This window comes from Coturnix japonica, chromosome 3 (assembly GCF_001577835.2).
Source record: "Coturnix japonica isolate 7356 chromosome 3, Coturnix japonica 2.1, whole genome shotgun sequence".
Classification (NCBI taxonomy): Eukaryota; Metazoa; Chordata; class Aves; order Galliformes; family Phasianidae; genus Coturnix; species Coturnix japonica.
Window position 1 is genome coordinate 12215193 of NC_029518.1, and position 17719 is coordinate 12232911.

Below are 17719 nucleotides of genomic sequence, written 5' to 3' on the forward strand. Positions count from 1 at the left end.
GAAGGTTCCTCCTTTCTTTTCTTTATAGTACCAGTGATACAACCAAGGTGCTTCACACTGTTGGACAGCCCACCAGAGGAGGTCTCTACACAAGTCTGCCAATGCCAAAGCCACTGGTACAAAAGGTAAAGAGAGGACAAAAGCTGGTGGTTCAGGCAATGGCAAGGAGGTGGAAATAGACATCTGACTAGTCCTCTCCAAAGCAAACTATTGAAAAGCAGAGATATTAAAAAAGATACTGTGCTGAGCTGCAAGCTTCAGGATTCCTATCTTTGTGTTTGTTGAGCCATGACTTTTTATTTGATTAAATAAACTTTGCATTTGGTCACGTAAACTCAGCATACCAAAACATTGCCAAACATGGTCTACCAGTCACAGAACTGAGTGAAAAGGCAACATGTGAAGGGAGGAATGTAGATGGATTGGAGGATACTTGCATATAAAATGTCAATCAATTATGCAACCATCTGCATGACTCAGTAAATGTGAAAAATTATTCTCCTGGAGGAATGTACTTGAAAATAGTCTCCACAGCTTTTCTCTACTCCACACCTCTTCCATCCATTTACCAAGCACAAACATGCTTCAATACTGCTATGGATTGCAGAACATTCCATTAAATCTTAATCTCTCAGAGGAAATAAGACTATACAGTCTGTAGCTGCTTCACCCAGGCTTCACATCCCACACTGTGCTAGCTCCTGCTATCTAAGTATTAAACTTGTGTACCTGCTATGACCAGACCCACAAAAACACAATGGAGTTTTATCTCAGAAGAGGTTTTTCCCTTTTTCAGGTTAAGTAATAAACAATCTTTAACACTCATTAATGGCCAGATACAACTATATTACTATACCAACAGCCATATGGCACGCATTCATACTACACATTTCGGGTCAGACTTTCAAAGTTGCTCAGAACTTAAGACTTCAAGGGAATCTCGCTCATTTTTAGGTTCATGAGTGAAGTGCCTGAATTTCCAAGTGCTCAGCACCCAGTGAGAACAAACAGTTCTGTTCATATAACTTGTACAGCAAATGGCCATTTCTCAGTGGACATTATCAAAAGCTGTTCCAGTTTTATTCTTTTCAACAGCACTGCTGCCTAATAGCACCAAACATTTCCTGCAAAATAAAGATAGGCTTACTTAGCTTTTCAAAATAATCAATTTGAAAAACTGGGACAGAGAGCATGTGGAATGTATTAACAGGTCCCGATCTTTCAGGAGGAGCTGTCAGTTGGTCCATGTGAGAGCAGACCATTCTCTTGCTGTGTAAGCTCTGCATTTCAGGAATTTAGAAACTGGCCTGGGTGGAAGAAGGCAAGAAAGTTCTTCTCTACTGAACTCAGACATAAAAAGTACCTGAACTCCAAAACATCAGACAACTCAGGGCTATAGCTACTCTTAATTTTGATGCCTCTAAGTTGCAAATATACTCACAGGGAAACCTCAACATCATGGTTAGTACAAGGTAACTCAGTGCAGGAAGAAAATGCCTGCAGTTCAATAAGGTAACATGGTAATAAACAAAATATTGCACACAAAGAAAACAGCAATGAAAGCTAAAATAGATGATGTAGAAGATGGTACAGTCCCAGAGTCTGAAATCATCACATACAGCACTGAGAACTGAAGGAAAACAAGCACACTGTAGAAGCATTTCTTCAGCTGAGAGTCAACACAAATCAAAACCAAATTGCAATCCAGCAAGAAAACGTGCGTTACTGTTCCATAAGCTCATAAAAATACAGTAAGACAACACTTCTCGGCTATAACATAATACAGCCTTGCTTTTTAGCAAACTGCACTCAGGTCTTGCTCTTCTCTGACATCATTAATCTCCATGGAAACCTTAGAATGACTGTTAGACTGAAATAGGCTCTGTCATCCCAGATAAACTCAAAAGTAGTCCAACAAAAGATCTTATATCTCATTTTTTGGCTGTACATTTTCCCCACTGAGCACAGTTGAAGAGTTACAACTCCTGTTGCCACTATGAGATAAAGCTTTCATTCCTAACAATCACAGCATACACAGGTTGAACCGTTTTTCTAGTTGAGACCAAGACAAGATTCAGAGTTACTTTTAAAGAACAGTGCATGCTGAAAAATCAAACAAAATAAAAACCGATGCAGATGAGTCTGCATTGAAGGTTAGAAGATGATATAAACTGGGAGATCAAACTCCTGAAAATCCATTACATATATATGCAAAGCATTACCCTGTTACAAGCAGAGGGCAGGGTAGAGCAAAGAGACTTTTCTAAAAATCTTTATTAGTATTCACTTTGGAGGGATCATCAGGGATCTGCCTCTACTAAATGGAGTGCAAACAGATGGGTCATGTTGGCTCTCTGCAAACATAGCCAGCCCCCACGACTAACATTCCCAGCACAGGGTCACTGCAGTTACTCAGATTTTTTACCTAGCAAACAGATCCTCTGCAAATGTGTTTTGTGCCGAGTCAAATCGGCAGAGCAAGACATATGCAGGAAAACAGCCAGAAAAATTGCTTTCTTGGCAAGAAGCCACATACATAATTTTTTTCTACAAAGAACATATGTATTTGTATGTGTGCAAGCAGTACATTATACTGAAATAAATGAACTTATTATAGACAAAAACATGGAAAATAGTCTTTAAAAAGAGATTTGAGACATGGATAGTTGCAGGTGTTATACTGCACCCAAGTTTACTTCCTTGAATGCAAATAAATCACTCATCAATTTCCAGTGATAACAAAATATAAATCATATAAAGCCATAAAATATTTCTGTGAGGTGTGAAAAGAAAGACAGAATGGCAAAAGAAAACAAGCAGAAAACCCCCAAACTAGTATATTTCTATTTGTTTCATTCATTGTTATCAGCTCAAAGATGCATACAAAGAATTACAGGATTCATGCCTAAAATGAGGTCCCTCCACTTACAGCTGCAAGTACTTAAACATTCCCAGAAAAACACACCCTTAATTCCTTAGATCTGACCTTTCCAACTTTAACTCTTACAAGTGCTTCCCCAGTCACAGTTTATTTCAGTTCTAGGCAGTGTATCTGAAGTGTATTTGTCTACTTTCAAACCCAATGATGTCATAGGACTCTCTTATACTGCTGATTTTCAGGTACTATAGCAATACAGTAAAAGAGAAATATCTCATGACCAAGTTGTTAATAGGCTCACTAACTCTGGTAACACCACCATTTGGTAATAACACCCAAGGTACTCTATCAAGTCTGTGCATGTTTAAGGTTTTTTGTTTGTTTTGTTTGCTTTTCTTCTTTTTATCTCAGAAATCTGGAAATGTGTGCTAGACAGAACTAGCTTAACTTGATAGTCATATGGATACCTTTAATTTAATATTCATGTTTTAAATCTCAGAACTTATGAGTTCATTTGTTAATAAGTAAGCACTTAGGTAAGACACTAGAGACTCACTCTGAATAGACAGGTCCACATCAATTTGTAAGCAATTTAAAGCATTGCCCTGAATAGGAGCATTGCTGTTTTATGTGAAAGCAATCTGACACATTACGGAAGCTTTGATCCCAGGTCTTTGAATGGTGGGATATAATCATTGGTAGTACTTGCCCACATGAAATTTCCAGTTAATCATCAAACAAGCCCTGAGCAGCACATATAGGGTTATGATTAGATGTATACATTTGACTGGCACAGGTTGCCCAGAGGCTGTAGATGCCCCTCCCTGGAGATGTTCAGGGCCAGGCTGGATGGGACTGTGAACAACCTGGTCTAGAGGGAGATGTCACTGCCTATAGCAGGGAGTTGAAAGTAGATGATCTTAAAGGTCCGTTCCAAGTCAAACCATGATATGATGCTGATGGACTGTCAGCTGAATATGAGCAAGCAGTGTGCCCAGGTGGCCAAGAGGGCCAACAGCATCCTGGCTTGTATCAAGAATGGTGTGGTGAAACCATGCTAACATACATAATCTGCTAGTTCTGACTAAATTTCCACCCTTGCAATCCAGGCACAGGTGCCCAAGGAGGGACGGCAGTGGGATTACAGCCTACATCTCTCCCTGTATCCTTTCTGCCAAGCTTCATTTCATTTTTATGGTGGTCTCAAAACCATCAAACCACAGTGGGACACGAGAATGAAAAAACTTCCAGCTAGAAGAATGGCTCAGTAAATTAGATTAGAACTATAGCAGTAAATTGTTGCTTGTGGTTTGCTTATGTTTTTCTTTTATCTTTTGCCTAATTCTGCAAATCTGGCCCACCTTCCTTTTCCCCATCTTCCACCTTCAACAGTAAGTTGTGAGACCTTAATATCCCTGCAGCATGAACGAGAAATTGCTTGTTTCTTTCTTCCTTCTCCCTACGAGGCTTTTATGAAACATTTAGACTTCAGCAGCTCAGCAAACAGAATACAAAACACTGCCAATAGCAGAGAACATCAAGTTATGATATACCTGATAAACAGAAAGAAAAGGCAAGGTGGCTTTTTGTTTTGGTTTGTTTTTTTGTAGCAACTGATGTTAGATTTCACAAAGGGAGTACTCATGCTTTTGTTACAAACTGCATGCCTTTGTTCCTTTTGTTACTCATCCTGACCACAATAAAATGCCTCATTCTGGACTCTGAATAATTAACTATAACAAAGAGAAATTTACGGGGAGAAAAAGAAATCCACAAAAGACTACTGAAGTTCTAAGCATTTATTAAGGAGATAAAGGACCCAAAAAGGTAACCTCAGACAGAAAGGTGACATACATATCCTTCCTAGACGAAAGCTCCAGCTGTATCAGCAGACAGACATTGCTAGGCAACTCACACTGAAGCACCAAGGGTATATTCAAAGCAAGGAGTTTGTTAATTGTTGCAAAGCCACAATGCCATTTGATCATACAAGGACGAGACAAAGAAACAGCTGGAATGAGATGTTTTTAACTCATATTTTTTTTAAAAAATAAAAAATCCTTATTGAATACAAGCCCTCATTCCCAGTATTTTCAGCAAACTGCTGAACTAAACAGATCTCAGCCACTGTGTGTTCTTGTGCAGCTTAATAAAATAAACTAATACGTACTGTATTGAGAGAGTCTCACATGCAGGTTTTCACACTTTCAGTCTTGCTGTTAAAAAAAAAAAACACCTGATTCTGAGAAAGTTTCATACAGGCTTCTGACTCGCATAAAAAACTGAAAGCCAGCAAGGACAATCATTAAGCTTTATACAGAACGTAAATGCAGTTCATTAAGATGAACGTTCACAGGCTACAGAATCATGTTAAAGATCTAGCATTGGACTCAGATGCTATGGCTCGTTTTGTTTACTTTTAAATAAATACTTATTTATACTCATGAAGCACTTCAATTTAAAAGTAAGCCCAAATGTAACCTAATTATGTTTGGTATTTGAAAGTTTAAATCATTAGGGGCACATTTTCATTTTAGAAAATACACGCACACAGGCATCTGTATGCACCAAACAACCCCTGCAGCTCAGCAACAATACAAATGCTTTCTGAACTGAGCCTGGACCCTGCTCTACCAAAGCCCAGTACTTCCTTACCCACTTGATTTCTGAACAGCATGTATTCTCTTTAGCTCATTTGAATGCCAAAAGAGACTTATGTTGCTGTTTGTCATTTGCCATGCTACTGTCATCTATTTCACCCCTTGGGAAAACAACATCCACCCACAATTTCTGAAGCTTATATTAGTAATAGTGAGCCCTGCCTGGCATTATCTGTATTTCCAGGAAGAAAAAAAAGATCCATTTTTTCAGCTATTCTAATCACTGATTTAAACCTTAACAGTAACACAAACAGATTCAGTTTAGGCATTAACAGTAATAGTTGCCTCATATGTTATGCCAAAGAGAAAAAAAAAAAAAATAGAGCAATACCACTTGGTGTATCCACAGAGAATATAGTGCTGGGAAAATGAGATTAGAGAGCACTGAGTCGTTTGGCCCAGAGTTGAAACATTTTTATGGATGAAAAAGACAAGTCATAGTAATGACTGTACCAAGTAGTTACTTTTATTTCCCCCTCATTGCTGGGTATGCATGGACTTTTCTGCAAAGTAATGATGGTAGAGGAAAAGATTCAATTTTTATTTTTTCTCCAGTGCTCACCACAAGATTTGCTTTGGCAATCAAGAACCCGTGGTGATGCTGATCCAGAAGATCAGAGCATTTAAGACGACTGGCCATTCCATAGTGACTGTTAGGCAGTTTATCGCCGATCATCATCCTAACTTCTCCAGGAATATTTAATAAATTAATTAGAGACTATAAGAATGAGCTGCCACGACAAACAGATACATATTACACATTGTTCTCTCATACTGTCAATCAGTTTCAGTTTAGTAACTATTGGACAATGTATTGAAACCAGGTCATACACCAATAAATCTACAGCAAATTAAGAAATATAGCAACAGCTTAAACTCAGAGACAGAGGGGGAGGGGAGAAAGAGATGGAGGAAAGGGAGGAGGGGCACAAGGGGGCCAATAGCACCACTTTTGCGAATTCTGCTTATCTTCCAACTTCTAGTTTACAAACAAGTAACTTACAAAGTAGTTCTGCACTGGATGGAAAGAGAGTGGTCTAATTAGGCTGATGTGCTGAGAAACATTTCCTTCCGTGAAGCAACAAAACAAAAAGAAGTTCAGTATTAAGTATTCTGTCCTCAGCTAAATCTCACTATTGGCAAAAACACTCCACCACACAGTCCACACACAGTATCAAGATAAACACGAACAGGATTCAGTTACGACACTTATATCTTTCATGGGAAAATTTTTGCTATGCATCTTTGCATAGAAAAAGATAAGTTATGGCTCTTAGTGCTGGAAGTTCGGGATGAAGTATGCCATTCTCCACTGCACTGTGCCAGGACAGTTTTTTAACATTCATAAAGCATCTTGAATGATTAACATTCATCACAAAGGAGCAGCTGAACAGTGCTGTCACATTTACAGCTTCCCAGAATAAATGCTAGATGATTTTAATTGTTTGTGTTTCATGTGTTCCTCAGATGAGCAACAAAGTTGGTAAGATTTCCCTACAGAAGTGGAAGCCTCAGTAACACAGAGTTGAGTACAGCATGAACAAGAGATGCATTACAGAATGAAGACCATGATCTTTCTGCACATCCATTTCCATATTGCTAACCATCCTGCTTGCCACAGTCAGGCTTCACCCACAAGCTCTTGCAACTAAAATATTTATAAAGAGCATATTAATATATCATCTGTATTTCCACATCATGTTGGAACTGCAGTCATAGGCTACACATTATTTTGTGTAGCACTGTAATGGAACAGAGCCAAAGATATTCCGTGACCTAATCATCTCATGGGAAAAGTTGCCAGAGGCACACATAACTAAATTGATAACATTGGTTGCAGCTTTGAAACAGTGATTTGTTTATAGAAAAGAGATTTTCTATGAGAAACTGATGAAGGATAATGATGCAGGTTGCTACATGTTATGATAGCATCTTTTTCTGCAAGAGGTCTTGAGTTGAGAATGCAAAAAGTAAGCAAAGAAGGGTTGGGTCCTGGACTATTCAGGAGTGAAGACATGTATCTTATTATGTAGCAAAACTGAGCAGAGGTGAAGGCTCCAGGGAACCACAGTAAAGAGCCTTGAAAGTACAAAAGGGCAGTTGGTGTTCAGTGTCCAAGAAGCCAAGAAAAGAAGCAAATGGAACAATGATATCATCAAAGTAACAATCCAATCTGTGAAATCATTTCAAATTGGAATGAGTGAAGTAAGACTGCATTTTATCAAGACAAGACATTTATCAATACAAAAGAACAGGAACATGACACAGTAAGAATCTGGAATAAAAATAAGATGTGCACACAGCTGAGAGGCTTTTTCCAACAGACTTTAAGCAAAATGCATGAAACATTCTCCTCATGCACCAATCTTGTCTGTGACCCTAAGTGATCCAACTTATAGATCAAATTAACACCTAAAACTGTTAGTCAGAGATGTGTCATGATGGTACTCACAGTACTCACTCATAAGGAAGAGTAAAGTGGCAAAGAGACTTGTGGGAGACCAGTGAGGACAAAAGGAAGGCCCAGAAAGAAAGTGTGCACTAAGGGAAAAAGCAGTTTTTAGCTGTGTGAGTGAATTTTAATAAACAAACCTGGAGTTGGGCAGGGGAGACTGAATATAACAAAGTGCACCAACAGTAGATGGGGCTGTGAGATAAGAGAAGAATCTAACCTTCAAGGGGATGACTTAAAATAGCAGTTCTGAAATCAAGACTTACAACTCCACCTTCATGTTAAGTCACAAAACAATCCACAGGAGCTGAGTTTGATAAGTGTCTGACAACCATAACACGTTAGCAGGAAGAGTTAAAATGACTTCTTGCTTCTTTTCCCTGCCCTTAAATAAGCAAAGATTGCCCATGTCTAATGCAAGTGAAATACCAGCCAGCTTGATGTCAACCAAGCGCCTAGAGAAGTCAAGTGCCAGGCAAATAGAAACTCTTGATCTGATTTAACAACCACATCAAGGGGTTCTTCACATTCTTCATGCTCTGCAGTCTACACTACATGATAATAACAACTTCTGAAATCTATCATAGAAGGGCAAATGAAAATTTCGCACTATTTTCTGAGGTCTGTCAAAAATAGAAGAATTATTTATGATGAATCCTGTTTACCTGAGGAAAAGGGTAATAAACTCTGATATTTTTAAGGATCTTTAAAGACGTGGCATCACACCATCACCATAAGGAAATTATCAGTGGACTTCAGCAACAAACACTCCAGATCCAAAACAAAGCTGAACAACTCCACTAACTCCAAGTGATATTAGAGATTTTACCTGAAACTTTCCTGTAAACAGAAATATGGCAAAGAAATCACCTGATCCTATATGAAATCGATTCCCATATCAGGCAACATGCAGTGAGCCTACCAAGGGTAAGAAAAGCTTTATTTGTCAGGGTTCTAGCAGCCATTTTGAAATCTGATTGTCCTGTGCAGTCCCTCCAAAAGAAGCAAGTTCATGCTTGTATGCAATTAGGGCACAAAAATGCAACTGTTTCTGGCACCATTCACTGAAGAACGATCCCAGGAGTGCTTCTACGAGGAGCAACAGAAAGGAAATTTTATATAATCATTAGACCTTAATTCCCCGAGACCACTACCCCAGCTTCTCAAGTAGCCTTCAGTGTGCCTTCTTTAAGGAGAGAACAGCAACCATCATTGCCACAGATCCTTACGGTGGGCAGAACAAACAGATGATCAAATTGGTGTTAACAGGCCTATTTTTCACAGACCTGGGAAAGAGTCTGTGTCCAAAAGCTTGTCTGCCAGTCCCACCAGTTAGCCAGATGAAAGATCATCTGCTCCTACAAATCATGTTTCTCTCAAGGTAATACAAAAGAAACAAAGTGTTATATATAAGCATCCAATTGGCAACATTTATAAATAGTTCACAAGAGGTGGCACTCAGGCCTAACCATATCACAGGGTGTTAATTGCAGTCTGGAGCCTATTTCAACAAGCTGTCACATGGACTGTCAAATGGGAATTATGCACATAGCTACAGGGTAATAAATTAAAGTATATGATTAACTTTATCAACAATAACAGAGTGGAAATACAGGAGAAATTTCAGTTTGTAAGTACATAATTGAGTCCATAACCACACAGCTGGCCTGATATACATTAAACAATTAATTTATCCTGTTTTTTGAAGCTGAGCTTTAAATCATGTTGTGTGATTTATAGAGCGCCATACTGCAACCAGCTGAGTATTCTGTGTATGCCAGGACTCAACCACGTAAATTCCACACCAAGTTAAAACCACAGAACGGTTCTTTGACCCTTCAGAAAACTGATGTTCATGCTAATTATTTGCTACTCTGTAGTCATGTACAGCTAAATGTCAATTACAGCATCATAGGATTAGTTACAACCTTTGTTATTAAAAACATTTGTACAAGTTATCTTTTTCCCCCTCCCCTCTGAAATCATTGTCACAGCAAACATACAAATGGCACAATCAATCTAACTCAGGACAGCGAGAACAACTGCCCCTGCCACATGCTGTTCCTAATTGCAATGCCCTTACCAGCACAGAGTTCAAACAGAGGGAATCAGAAAGAACAGAACCCACACATTTCAACCTGAGAACAGACCATCCCCCAGCCACTAACCATACTGATAGGCAGTAAATTCCTTTTCACTATTGATGGAGTAGAGACAGCAGATGCACACAGACCCTCCCTTTGCTTCTGCTTGCTTAAACCTAACAAAAAGCTGAAGTCACAAATAAATAAATAAATATCTCCAAGATGAGCAAATGCATGGCTGCCTGGTGAGAGGCCCTGCTTCCCACTCTGAGGTCTTTGCATCTCACGCTGCACTCAGTAAACCTTGCTCCTAAAGAGCTGGATCAATAAAGAGACAAGTAGAAGAGGCACAGACACACATATAGCCACCTACTCAGAAGTGAATGGCAGAGCCAGCATGTGACATGGAACAGACACTGAAAGGAGAGGGGAGGGGTTAGAACAGCAAACATTTTCTATTTGTTTCTACAAACTCAAGTGCATTCAGTAATTATAAAAGAGAACACAGTAAAAATAATGTTTAGATCAAACAGCTGTGGAAACCATCAATACAAAAATCTTTCTGGTCCCCAGTGTAGCTATTCAACTGCTCAGTATGCTAAAACTTGGGGGTTTATTGTAGCTGAGGCACAATATTTGTGACTAGAAGTACTGCAGTAGAATTCCAGGCAGAGCTGTAATTTCTGCCATAACAGAAGAACTGCTGGATGATTTGGAGTAAGAAATCCACAACAACGCTGTCGGATGAAGAAAGGTGAGACCAAGAAACAGCACTGCTGTTCTCCTTACCTGAAGATTACTGGCCTTGATAGTTCTTACTACAGTGAAGTACTTCTGGCCAGATCAAGTTTATAAATATGCATGATGAAGTCTGCCTAAATTTGGCACCAAGTAGGACCCAACTTCTCAGAAAAAAAACCAAACCAAAAACCCTGGAATGAGCACGCAGAGACAGTACGGGGTTTGGCTATCCATGTTCAAGCACCTTAGTAATGGAGATGTGAGCTTCCTCTAAACCATTCAGAACATATACAAGAATTATAAAAGGAACACAGGAGTTACACAATGTACTTTGCAATTGCTGCTTTTCTATTGAGTCAAGGAACTTTCTATTAGTTCTGGTGTACAGATGTTCATCAATCAATTACTTGGCCACTCTATGCTTAGTGCAAAATCGTGGACTCACATTAGTCAGTGGGGAAACTTGCACTGACACCAGTAGACAGAGGTTCCTGAAGTGGAGAAGGGAACTGCTAAATGGTACAGGGAGAGGGTTCTTTCTGGATAGAGGCACTTACTTCTGCTTTTAGCTTTGTTTCCCCTCACATTGCCTTTAGTGGTAGCCTCAGGGCATTCATCCTTGTGCAGCTTTTCATGTGAACAGATGAAGCATGTTAAAAGCAGCTGTAAGTACAGAGTTATTATTGAGTGCCAATAGTTCTGGTAAATGCACTGTCTCAACTGCCTGATACTGGTATTAGCTGAACAAACCTACTCTAGAGATCACTGCATCACTGTAAGAATTTAAACTGCATAAGACCAAGGTAGTGAGAGCAGCTCATATGTTTTCCCACAGCCACTCTTCTGCAGTGACTGGCACAATACTGTGGGACAAAGGCCACACCCCTCTATTCCATGGGTCCTAGGATTCTAGGGATGTACATGCCTATCTGTTTTTGGCATCCAACTCCCTCACATGCCTCCTTGCAAAGATTCATGTTGTAAATCTATACATCTAGCCAACATGCCCAGCAACAAGTTAGTTCTGTAACCTCACTCTAGGAGCTCATGAGAATTCCCTTTCTTGAAATGATAGACACATCTCCCCTCCTCTTTCCTACAGCACTGTACTGAATCTTTTTACAGTATATATTCCATTCACTTCAGAACAATTAAAAAGTATGTGGAAGATCTCCAAAACTACACGCCATTTGAAGAAAAATGCCAACACACACCTATACCCAATTATAAAAGTTTGCATACTGACAAAGCAAAAGTCCACTGTTGCCATAGAAAGTAAACAAAAAGCTTCTGAAAGACAAGATGTGGCAGGAACAGTCTTTCAGTCTTTTTAGTATACTTATTTCTTAAATATTTTACTGACTCCTTCAGTTTTCTTCAGCACAAGGCAGCAAATCTGCAATCATTTGTTCACCAGGGCTACAGTTGTTTTGAACTGTCAAAGCCTCACCATAACACAGCCATATCCTGACGTTTATTCTCCAGTAGCACGTAAAACATGTTTTATGGTAAGGCTGGACATGGACTTCCCAGTGTATTGGTAGGTCTACAAGGTATCACCTCTATTTACAAACCTGTCTGAAATTTTCACAGGACAAATGACACATCTGCTATAGGAATGAGGAATGCCAGCTATTATCAGGAAGTTACTTTCTAGTAAGCTGTAATACTGAAAGCCTGTAGTAATTATAAGCTTATTCAATAAATGCTGAGCTAGGCAGGATACAGAAACAGTCTCTGAACAAGGGCTTTTGATGTCTTTTACATCCTTGAATGCAATGATACCACTTCATATTCAAACTTATCACTACCTAAATTTCTTTCACAAATTCTTCTATTCTAATCTGAATGGATTCTGCTCTGCATATCACAAGTACAATGGCTTTAATCTGTCACTTGGACATACACTTACCTTATAGAAACAAGTAGGGCTGCTGATTTTGACTATCTATAGTCAATTCTCTAAAAGGAATTGATCATTGCTAAATTTTCATTATCAGTTCAACCCAAAATAAAATAGGAACTACTATTTTAAACAAGAGCAGCAAGATGAAGCATCCAAAGGTCATATATTTTTTACACGAAATAATTATTCCCTTTGAGACAAGCCCGTAGCACAGACACTGCCAGGATGAGCAGTCTGTGAGGGGCACTTCAGGATGGAGATCAAATGTCCAATTACTATTTCCATTTTAAACCACACAGTGTAAGATGCATCTGTAACAATGTAGTACTCTTGGATCTCTCCCTAAACTTTCTGCCACGTTTCCCACTTTAAAAGTTATTTTCTTTGGAATCTCTGTGTGATCAAGGAGCATTGAGTGTTTTTATGTTATTAGAACAGTAATGGTTTCAGCAATGGAAGCTTCATGTTTGAGTAAGTTCACGATCACGTATAAAAATACATGATGTCACACTATGGTCAAATGATCTTGTTTAGAATCGAATAACAATGTATGTAGAGATTAAATATACCACAGAAGGGGAAAGAAGGTCACTTCTTCAAAACATTAATTTAAACGTTTTCAGTATCAAAAGCTAAAATATTATAGCATTTTCACTTTGACGTATTTGAGAATATTCGAATGCATATAAAATAACACTAAAGAAACAAAGAACTGTAATTTATGAAGGAAATCTGCAAACAGGGAGAGAGCCAAACATTAAGCTTTATGCAAGTGTTTCAACTATATGATGTAAACAGTTAAAATTTGTATTTCATTTAATAGTACAGCTTTGATCAAAATTTCAGCTCTAAGCTGACTACTCAAATGACGATTTGTCATTCAGCAAATAAATGCTCTAATTAATTTCCATGGATAAATTAAGTACTACTCAAATTTTATGCTAAATTACAGATCAAATACAAAATACAGATCAATGCCATGCACTATCATTTTCCAAGCAATTCTCTATAGAAGTAAATATCATAAGGACATTATTGCAGTACTACGTAAGATTATCTGGTATCTTAAAAAAAGAGAGCGAGTTGCCAAGTACTCTGTCATCTCATAAAAGAGATCTGTCCAAATTATTCTGCATTGAAATAATGAGGATATAGTGAATAGCCATCATATCAAAGCCTTATACAATCGTTTCATTCTAGAAAGATTACTAGGAATTTGTATACAAGTCACACTTTAATACAGAAAAGCCTTGATCCTTCAATCTCATGTATAATTTAAGCCTATGATTGACCTCAATTCAATGAGGTTTGTCATGGTAAAAGGCAAGGCTTAAAAGTAATTATTTGCAAAAAGAAGAACAAAATCTACAGTCAATTTACTCTACAGGAAAGCTAAATAAAAACCAGACCTCAAAACAGAGGAGCATTCAGGGGAGCATTAGTGTGGAACATGATCCTGAATTTCTGCAGCGCTCCAAGAAAGCAAATAAGTAAAAACAAGACTGATACAAAGACAAAAAGAGAAAACAACCTCAGGGACCTGACTTATTTAATTTTCAAAGTATATTTGCTATCACTTTGATGAGACAAAGTCTCCACCTGAACTTTAAGTAGTTTGACAATGACATTTCGGTTTTTTACTTTACTTACATACACAATAGTCTACACAGACACTGTTTCCCTGTTTTCCTTACAACTTAAACTCCTAAAAGCTACAAACACACTCTTGCCAAAAGAAAGACGCTTTTCTTTAGACATTCTTAGGATTCACCATGATCATTACTGAAGTGACTGACTATTCGTTGTCATCTTACCACTTTGCTCACACATGTTATAGTCCAGTCCGCTCCAGAACAGCAGGTGGAATGCAAGGGATCTTATCTGGACTGGATTTGGCCCTTGCAGACATAATTACAAAGCTACATGGAATGACTTCAGGGAAAATGCGTTAAATAATGCACAATATAGTTTCCTTATGGGTTAAGAGGATCACAAATAAAGCTGAGTCGGGTTTCTTTTTAAAGCCAAGCAAATTTCTTACTCTTTCACAGAGAAAACTGTTTTTCATTGTTAGGCACATTACATGCATCTCCAATGTGTTAGATTTGACATTACATACAGAAAGAAACCGGTGAGGTCATATTTGTTACTGCGTTAAAAGAGCTGTATCATGAGAGCTGTAAAATCATAGCTGTGCAACGGCAGTAAAGCAGCTTATGGAGCAGTTTGGAGGGCTCCTTTCAGTAATGGCTAAACCAATTACTTTTCAGTGCTTGCTTTCTTCTCTCTCTCTCCCTCCAGATTTCACAAGTAAGAAACAGCATTCCTGGCTTTTGCAAGCTAGAATTTCTTCCAGGCTTTTTTTTTTTTTTTTTTTTTTTTAAATGAATTGGTTATGAATCAGCCAATATGCATGATTTCAAAATGAATGTGAATTTTGTCACTGACTTAATTAGAGCTAGGACTTCATCCAAAGAATGTTTCCATATGCTATTTAACGTTATCTGTCATGTAAACTGTTATATGAAATACAGTCTGCCTGGTAAAAGACCCAGAAACTGTCTAGCAACTTCCTTGTTCATCATATTTCCCAAATTCATCTGCTACTATAACTTGAGCTCCTATTTTTCTTTTCCCTCCAGTCACTACAGAAGTATCTCTTCATTAAAATAATAATAATTCATTAAAAAGACAAAGAAAAAAAAGGTTAACAAGTTATTTTTCTATACAAAAATAAGGAACATACATAAGTACTAAATTTCATCACTGAAGCACATTGGTTTCAAGATATCAAAATGACTAAACTGGTAAAAACTAGAAACAGGATGGACAGAAGACTATATAAAGAACAGAAACACTCTTGACACCTTAAAGACAGAACTTCTTGGCTCAGGTTATCTGGTCATGAATAAGTTGACCCACATGTGAAGAGGCAGTCAGCATCAGCTGCTGCTCAGATCAGAGATTCATTTAAATTGTTTTTAAATAGAAGAAAAGTGAATAACCTGCAGATCTAGAACAGTTTTTTTATTCGATATAAGAAGCTCGATTCTGGAAGAAAATAGGACATGAGAACGACTGTACATCACAAAGATGTGACTACATTTTCAGCCGGCAGTGTCCCTGATCAAATGCCATAACACAAAAATACCATTACACTTTATAGATTTTCCAAAAGTCTCAGCAAAGCATTACTGCATTTCTTTCACCAGGGGAGGACAGAACACCTCTGCCCAGAAGTCAGAATAGTTCTTTGCAAGATTGATAAGCACCACAAATAGGGGGAAAAAAGAAAAAGAAAAACAGCCCTTCTTGGATGTGCAAAAAAACTTCCAGCTTCAAGTTAGGATTAAAACGGTGCTTATTATATGATCCACTGCATATTTGGCCAGTTTTGCCTTTATTTGTATATCTGTACCCATCATATCACAGTTCCAAAACAGAATGAGCACTTCACAACTGATTCATCTAACTCAATCATGTATAAATCATATTTTCTTGCATTTAATTTTTAAAATGAAAATGTCTTGTGTGCCCCCATCTATGTTCACTGTAATATAACAGTATGTATCCAGGCAGCATCTAAGCCAACTAACCTTTGCTCTTCAGCAATTTGCAATCCAATGCTGTTCCTTACCAGCAGCTCTGTGCCATCCACTTACATCACCCATTTCCTCACGCAATCTCTGCCTTCTACCTGTCCATAAAATGCTCTTGGAACTTCATGTCTCTGAGACTGCAATTCCACATTCTATTTTAATTAGAAGGACAGCTAATTAGGAAGACATAATTGATTTCAAATCTGATATATTTCAAAAATAACAACAGCCTCTTCATTATGGCTTTCAATCTGTCAGACCACTGGCCTATTTCTATTATTTCCTCACCATATTTTCATTGTCTTACACTTTTCTTGTACATTATTGTGTGAATGAAAGATAATTTCACTCTCTATCACCCCCATAAATGCTTCCCAGCTAAAAATAAATCAAACCAATTTGCAACAAAAACATAAGAAAATGCAGAACGTAACCAAATGTGTAATTCCACACAGAGGAACTGCTCATGAACGTATGTGCTTACTGTCCCCGACTGACTGGATCCATATAGGGCACATTAACAATAACACTAACTACTGACAAGGTAGTATTCTGTATTTTACTGGGTGTTTTCTTCTCTGCTGTTTTTCAGTTAGAGCAGACTAGAAGTGTAGCTGTCAAGTGTCTGAGACACACTTGTAATGATTTACCTCAGCTGTTCAGTAGAATACATAAAGGGTCTGAAAAGAAGCAAAGTATTAGAAAAAAGGTTTCATAGGATCTGAATTATTTAAGAAGTTAAATGAGCCCTTGCTCTATTGCTTCCGTGTTATGGCCTTTTGCATGAAGCAAAGTCTAATCTCCACTGGAAGATTGATTTATCTTAGCTTTATCTGTTTCATATCGTATCATACACAGTGCAGTTACCGTAGGGTACATAAGCCAACTTTCACTGTTTTCATGCATGGACTTGTTCTCTTTTACATACAGGAGACAGTAAAATAAATAAAAACAATCAGTATTGACTGGCAAAGTTGCAATCAGTACAATTTAAATCCAGGTGAAACAAATTATATCACCCAAAACCTACCAAAAATTAAATTTGATTTTTTCTTTTCTCACAATGGATCTAAACTTAACTAAGTGACCGTAGAGAACTATTAAGAATACATTTTCCTTACACTTATTCTTAAATAAATAAAACAATAAAAACTTTTTTTTTTTATTCAATGTTATTCTTAATCTACTCGTCCCGCGACACAACCCATCTTCTCTGTGAAAAACAAATGGTCCATGAATGAGCCTGAAAACGTTTCTGTATCCAAATCAGTCTGTCAGCCTCTAACACTGAGTACAGCTAGTGTTGGTGCTGGAGGTGCGATTACCATGTGTGTAGGGATAGCCTGCCAACACTATTGAGACCCACAAGTGTGATGCTGCAGAGGGCTGCCTTTCAGCA

At 38.0% G+C, this 17719-nt stretch overlaps 1 protein-coding gene across 8 annotated transcripts in view; it reads right to left on the reverse strand.

The window, feature by feature from the left end:
* The window catches only part of PLCB4 (phospholipase C beta 4), a 181072-nt gene that overhangs the window by 106745 nt on the left and 56608 nt on the right, over window positions 1-17719 (reverse strand). Inside the window, exon 1 of one of the 8 annotated variants that reach the window (XM_015857042.2) lies at window positions 6542-6560. The exons of the other annotated variants lie outside the window; for them this stretch is intronic. The gene's annotated coding sequence lies outside the window, so the exon portion shown is untranslated. Of the gene's footprint in view, window positions 1-6541; window positions 6561-17719 lie in introns of those variants that run through there. 8 annotated transcript variants of the gene reach the window in all.